At 43.2% G+C, this 7,134-nt stretch overlaps 1 non-coding gene across 1 annotated transcript; it reads right to left on the bottom strand.

Annotated features, from left to right (window-relative positions):
* Window positions 1–3,786: 3,786 nt before the first annotated feature.
* LOC121978892 lies at window positions 3,787–3,893 on the bottom strand. Its single transcript, XR_006111221.1, has one exon. It is a non-coding gene; the product is annotated as a small nucleolar RNA R71 (small nucleolar RNA).
* Window positions 3,894–7,134: the final 3,241 nt, after the last annotated feature.

Below are 7,134 nucleotides of genomic sequence, written 5' to 3'. Positions count from 1 at the left end.
ACATTAAATCAAAATTTATTTTAAAAAATACCTATATCCGTCGCTTCCAGAATGCGAACTCCCCGTCGAAAGTTAGTGGATAAATGTTAGTTCTGACCATCTCGTTGCTTTAGTCGGTGGTTAGTCCTCTTGAGGTGTCCTTGCTCTGATACCACTTGTTGGACCGCGGCGGCCGGCTAGAAGGGGGGTTGAATAGTCTGCAAAAATAATAACAAGAAACCCTTCTCAACTTTTCTTAAACTAACACTTGCAAAATATAACAGTAGTAAATTAAAATAGAAAAGAAGAGGCACACAGGGGTTTATTTGGTTACAACCGGAGAGGTTGTTAATCCAAGGAAGATGTCGCACTAGTATCTCCTTCAGGCGAAGAAGCCTCTTACAACGATGAAAGCACAAAAAAAAAGAAGCTAAACTCTAAAAGAAGCACACAAGTGTTGGAATTAAAATTCTTGAGTTGTTGAAAAGGTTCTAGACCAAGGTTGTATTTATAGCCTGGGTCGGGGCGTCCCGAAGGGGTTCCGGACGCCCTGGGGGGATAAAAGTTTATCCCCAATGAGACGGATCGTGCTTGACATGATTTGGTAAAAAATCCACTTCCGGACGCCCGGACGGTTCACGCGCCCGGAATGGATCCGGGCGCCCGGACCACTAAGTCAACCAGGTTGACTTTCTAGTCAGGGCCTTCTGCTCCGGTGCTGCTCGCCTCGGTCCAGGTCTTCCGCTCCAGCTCTGCTTGCTTGGGTGATTTCTGCCATCCGGAATAGGGCTCACCTGAACCTAACTTCCAGTCTTCTCGAGTAGGCTTCCGCTCTGGCTTCTCTTTCCTCGGAATAGTCACATGCTTCCTTCTTGCCCGCCAGCATACTCATCCGCAGTCTTCGTCCCTTAGTCGTACCCTGTGCCGACCTTCTCGCTGGTTGCGTCTCTTGCTCCCCGAGCTGTCTTCCGCTCCGGCTTCTCGTCCCTCAGAACCACCGAACGCTTTCTTCTCGTCCGCCGGTGTACTCTTCCGCAGCGCCTCGCCCCTCGGACGCACCGCGTGCCGTCCTTCTCGCTAGCTGTGTCTTCCGCTCGACTACCTGTGCTCCTAAGCTCCTCCACATTTAGACACAAGGTTAAAAACATACAGGACCTAACTTAACTTGTTGATCACACCAAAACAAACTTGGGGTTCCAACAACTAGTTCTTTAATTCCGCTGCGTAATTGGTTTTATTTTCTTCGTGTCGATTTTGGATATCGATTTTGAATACCTACACAAGAGGCCAGCAATCTTGTGCTTCGATCAAGGTGTGCTTTGATCAATCAAAAACTTGCTTGATTGATCAAACGCATGTATGATCGAGCATGTGGGTTGCTTGAAAAAGTTCTGTGCTTGTACAAATTTTTGTATAGGGGATTTACACAGAACGAAATTTCTAACGCCTTCAATTGGTATCAGAGTGAGTTTTTTGGTTCTGTATGATTGGTTTTCGGTTAAATTATGCACTATTTTTATATAATTTAGGCAGGATAGTAATAGAATATGCAAAATAGATTAACTCTGTGGTTGCAGGTGATGTGCGTAAATATTATAATCGTTTATGCATGTTTTAACGCACATTCACTTGCTTTATACGTATATACTCTTTGCATGATCGCCTCTTTTATCATGAACTCATCATATATACTCTTTTGTTCGGATATCTACTCTTTATTTGATTTTGTGTTGACAGGGATAACTTTCGGAGAAAAAACAGCGATTGTTGACACACTGAAACGAGCCAGAGAACACGGCCGTGCAACCTCGCACGACCATGTGGCCAAATAGGAGAGGAGAAGTGCGCGACCATGCAACTCTTGCACGGCCGTACGACCAACCCAGAGGCAGATCAGAGCATGGTCGTGCATACTTGCACGACTGTGCCCCCTACGATCGAAGCCAAGCAAGGAACGGTTGTGCAACCCTGCACGGCCGTACCCAAAGAACCGGACCCGAAGCTCACACGGTCGTGCCAATTGGCACGGCAGTGTAGTGCAGCCAGAGACAAGAAAGGGCACGACCGTGCCTTCCTTACACGGTCGTACCGCTGCAACCGCGCCCTAGCCTATAAAAGAGTTTTAACCCTTTTCCTCAAGGGGGGAGAGTCAGGAAGCGAGGCGTCAGAGAGAGAATCGATTTGGTGTCATTCCACGCTATCCAGGACCTACGTCCAGCAACACTTCATCACCACATCAACTCCAGAAGCAAAGGATTGGATCCGAAGATCATTCATCGTCGTTGGATAAGCGTCTTTTCTCTTTCTCTCTTCTTGTTTGAGAATTGTATGCTTAACATTATGTCTTCGGGTTTTTCTCCGGCGTCTATGGAGTAGATTTCTTGTTCTAGGATGAGGGAGTAGTTGTGGATTGGTTTGATGTAAGACTCATACTTTTTCCTCTATTTCATTGGATGATTTCGCTTGCTTTGTTTCGACTACTCAATCTTTATATCATGTTAATTGATTGTGTAGGAATTGCCTATCTCGTAGAGAGAATATCCTAGATCGTACACTCGAGGGGCCCTAGTGACAGGGGTAATCCGTTCACGAACATCTAGGATACTTCCTTGAAAGGAGAGACAACTCCTCCACAAGGATGTAAGAGACCAAACTAAGCTCCTTATCTCTATCCTTAATGACATCAATTAGAGTAGTGTTCTTGTAATCTACCGAGACACCCTAGTGACAGGGGTTAACCGTAACAGGATTTCATAGGGATCTTCTTTATTTGGTACCTAAGAATAGATACTTCAGCTTCCGGCGAATGCATGTTGATGGGCAATGAGTAAAGGATAGAATGTGATACATCAATACCACCATAATGAAACCAAACTCCTAGGACTCTTCATAAACCATGTCTATTACTTTTTCTTTGCTAGTTCTCGTTTCCGTTTCCAAACCTCTTTTCTTTAGATAACTTACAACTATCGGTAGTTTAGCTAATCCTAAGTGAGCTATCGCTAGTGCTTATAACCAGTCCTTGTGGGGTTAATAATCTTTATTACTGACGACGAATCCATGCACTTGCAGAATTGTAACAAGTTTTTGGCGTCGTTGCCGGGGACTGTGTCTATAACATTAGGGATAATCATATTAGATTAGACTAGACTTTGTTTTTTTTTCCTTTGTCTTTTCTTTTTCTAATATTCTGCATTTTAGAGATAAATAGTTTTATTTTTGTTTCTCTTTATTTTCCGCGTTCTTATTAAAAAGCCTAAAAGAATATATAATATTATTTCACTCTCTTCTTTACTATATTTTATATTTTGTTTTTGCAGACGAAGAACTAATCTTTCAGGACAGCTTCTACCGTTCGATCCAGAGATCGATAGGACTTTATTGAGAAGAAGAAACTTACAAAAAGTATTTCAAGCCACACAAGAATCTTCAGAGATGGCTGACAAACTGTTGAAGAATTATGCAACACCTTATGCATGAGAGGTTCGGTCTAGCATCACTCAACCGCCAATCGAAGCTAATAATTTTAAAATCAAGCTTGCAGTAATTCACATGTTTCAGCAGAATCAATTTGGAGGAGGACCGCATGATGATCCAAACCACCACTTAGAGCTTTTCTACAAGATTTGTGGTACCATGAAAGTGAACGGGGTCCCTCCAGAATCAGTAAGATTGTTTCTTTTCATATTTTCCCTGAAAGATAGAGCCAAGCAGTGGCTAAATTCCCTTCCAGCAAACAACATATCAACTTGGGAGCAGTGTGAGCAGAAATTTCTGGACAAGTTCTACACACCGAGCAAAACTGCCCACATGAGGAACTTGATCGCTAGCTTCAAATAGATAGACTCAGAATCATTATTTGAAGCCTGGGACAGATTCAAAAGTATGCTGAGACAATGCCCCCATCATGGGCTTTAGAAATGGTTGGTTCTACACACCTTCTACAATGGAATCAACTATCACACGAAGGTATCCCTAGACTCTGCAGCAGCAGGAGCACTAATGAACAAGAGCTTTGATGAAGCTAAAGAGATTATAAAAAATGTGGCACAGAACCACCATCAGTGGACAACTGAAAGATCTGATGGTTCTTTCTCAGAGAATCCATTAAAGGCGTCAGGAAAATTCGACGTAGATGCAGTCACACTCATGTCTACAAAGCTAGACGCTCTGACCAAGGAGCTTGAGGCCATGGGAAACAACACGGCTAATGCAATAGTTTGTGTTTGCGAAACTTACGAAAGTACGGATCATGCTCAAGATACTTGCCCCCTAGGGCCAATACAAGCACAGATAAACCAACTTGAGCAATGCGATGCGATAGTCAGTTACAACCAAAAGCAGAACAATCCGTACTCCAACACATATAACCCTGGATGGAGGAACCACCCAAATTTCTCATACCGGAATAATCAAGACCAAGGACCAGCAAAACAAAGCTATTAACCTAGGCAACAGAGCTACCCATCTGGACAACAGACTTATCAACAACAACCTTCACAGCTGTACCGAATCGAAAAGATGCTTGAAGAAGCTCTCTCAGAGCAAAAAGAGATGAAGAATGAGATCAAGCAGTTGACTCAAAGAATAGAAAATTCTGAGAGACATCAAAAGATGCAAGATAGTCAGATAGCTAAGATAGCCCAATCCTTCTCAAGAGCACAGGGAACATTTCCAGGAAAGCCTAATATAACTCCAGTAGAACATTGCAATTGCATCGAGCTGAGGAGCAGACGAACTTTGGGAGACCCCAAAATCACTATTCAGAAAGGACCTAACTCAGAGGAAGAACCCTCTCCCCCATTGCCCAATCAGATCTAGAACAGGGATGGAGAGGAGATATCCAAGAAAGTTGAAGGAACTCTTCAAATTCTCCCTCAAAGTCAGACAATTCCTTTCCCTCAGAAACTGATAACATCCCAAAAGGATGAAGAGTTCAACCGATTCCTGAAGAAGATTAAGGAAATTTGCGTAGAAGTACCACTGATAGATGCACTGCACAAAATGCCGAAGTTCGCAAAATTTTTAAAGAGAATTTTATCTAATAGGACGCAAAAGGGCGACTTCAAGACTGTAGCATTAACTGAAAACTGCAGCACTCTACTTATGGCAAATATTCCACCAAAACATCAAGATCCAGGGAGTTTTTCCATACCTTGCAAAATTGGTTCTGAACTCATACAGAGAGCTTTCTTCGACTTGGGAGCCAGCATTAGCCTACTTCTGTACTCCTTATGTAAGAAGTTGGGACTCCAGAATATTAAACTGACTACTATGTCACTGCAATTAGCTGACCATTCATGTAGATACACAATAGGAATAGTGGAAGACGTGCCAGTAGAAGTTGATGGATGTATCATACCCACAAATTTCATTATCCTAGATATGGAGGAGGATCCAAAGATACCGATCATCCTTGGAAGATCATTCCTTGCCACAGCTGGAGCCCTCATTGATGTGAAAATTCACAAGTTATCCTTGGATATCGGCAAAGAAAGGATTGAATTTGATTTATCTGATTTCTCTATCTACGACCCCTCTTCTCAGGTAAATTCTAGCAAGATCAGTATACACAAAGTCGAGGAGTACAGTTTCCATGAGAGTTCCCTTCTAGCGAGCAATAAGAAATACATTTGTCCTGCATGAGCGAAACTAAAGGCGCAGACTGGAGCATAAACCCTAGGAGGAGAGTCGTGCTTCCACAAGTTTAGTCCACATTAACTGAAACGGGGTCGAGCTAAAGACCTAAAACAAGCACTTCTTGGGAGGCAACCCAAGGGTTTTTCATTTTTTGTTCATCATTCCGTTCATCATTTTATTTCTTTAGTAAGTTCAAGTCGAGTACTTTTATTATTTCTTTATTTTTGAGTATTCATTTTCAGGATGTGCAGAGCCTTCACGAGCTGGCTGTGAGCGTTACATGGGCGTGGAGGCGTCAGAGGAACCAAAATGGCGAAAGGCGAGTCTCCGTGTGCTTAAAGGAGTCGGTCGTGTGACCCCACACGACCGTGCGAAGCCGACAGAGGGACAAAGGCCACGGGCCGTGCAACCTTGCACGGCCATGTGGCCTATGCAGAGAAGAGGAGAACATGGGTCGTGCCAATTGGCATGGCCGTGCAAGAATGCCAGAGAGGAAGAAGACTCAGGCCGTGCCAATTGGCACGGTCGTGCGACATATGTAGAGAAGAAGGAGGAATGGGTCGTGCCAACCGGCACGGCCGTGCGACTTTGGCCGAAGGAAGAAAAGAGGAGGTCGTACCAATTGGCATGACCGTGCAGAACCCCACCTAACCCGACCGTATCTATAAGACACAATTGTACCCCTTCCCCTGTGGGCCACCTACTCCTCCAAAAGCCCTAATTTTCATCTCCTTCTCTCCCAAAAAGTCTTCTCCTCCCCACTACACCTCATCAAACCTTAATTCCCACCTCTAGAGTTCATTTTTTCTTAGATCTACATCTAGATCTAACACTTCTTCAAGCCACAAATCTAGAAAGAGAGAAACAACTTCCCTATTTTCCTTCCTTCTCCTCATCTCCCATCCTCAAGACCCTTCTCCACAAGAAATTTCTCAAAACCTTGCACACCATGTCGCAGATCTTGAAGAGACTTCATCGAGGAAGCAGTGGATCTGGCGAAGGAGATGCACCGGGAAGCGACAAAGGCAAAGGGAAGGCGTCTTCTTCAAAAGGCAAAGGAAAAAGGGTGGCATGCGACGAAGGTAACGAAAATGAGTTCAATATTATTTTTTGAAATTATGAACAAAAAGCTAGATTTGATATCCTTGTCTCTAGAAATATTATATGCACTAAATATATGGATCACATTACTATGGATATGCTAGGAATTAGGGATGATGTAGATTGGATGATTAGTTCTTTAGATTGGAATGATATTATGTACGCTCATGCATCGACTTACCCCCGCCTAGTCCTTGAATTTTTGAGCTCGATTGATGTTAAATTTTCATCTGAGGATGACTACGTAGGGGTCATAACTTTTAGGATGATGAATAAAGAAGTTCGGTGGACTTTTAGTGATTTTAATAATTATTTTGGTTTACCCATTGATGGTGCCCGTGGATTTGATGATGAGATTATATGGAATGAATTTTGGACATCAATAATCGGATCAAAGGATCCATACGAACCTTC

This window comes from Zingiber officinale, chromosome 4B (genome assembly GCF_018446385.1).
Source record: "Zingiber officinale cultivar Zhangliang chromosome 4B, Zo_v1.1, whole genome shotgun sequence".
Taxonomy (NCBI): Eukaryota; Viridiplantae; Streptophyta; class Magnoliopsida; order Zingiberales; family Zingiberaceae; genus Zingiber; species Zingiber officinale.
Note: the sequence above shows the minus strand (reverse complement) of the source record. Positions and strands in the feature narration are given on the sequence as shown.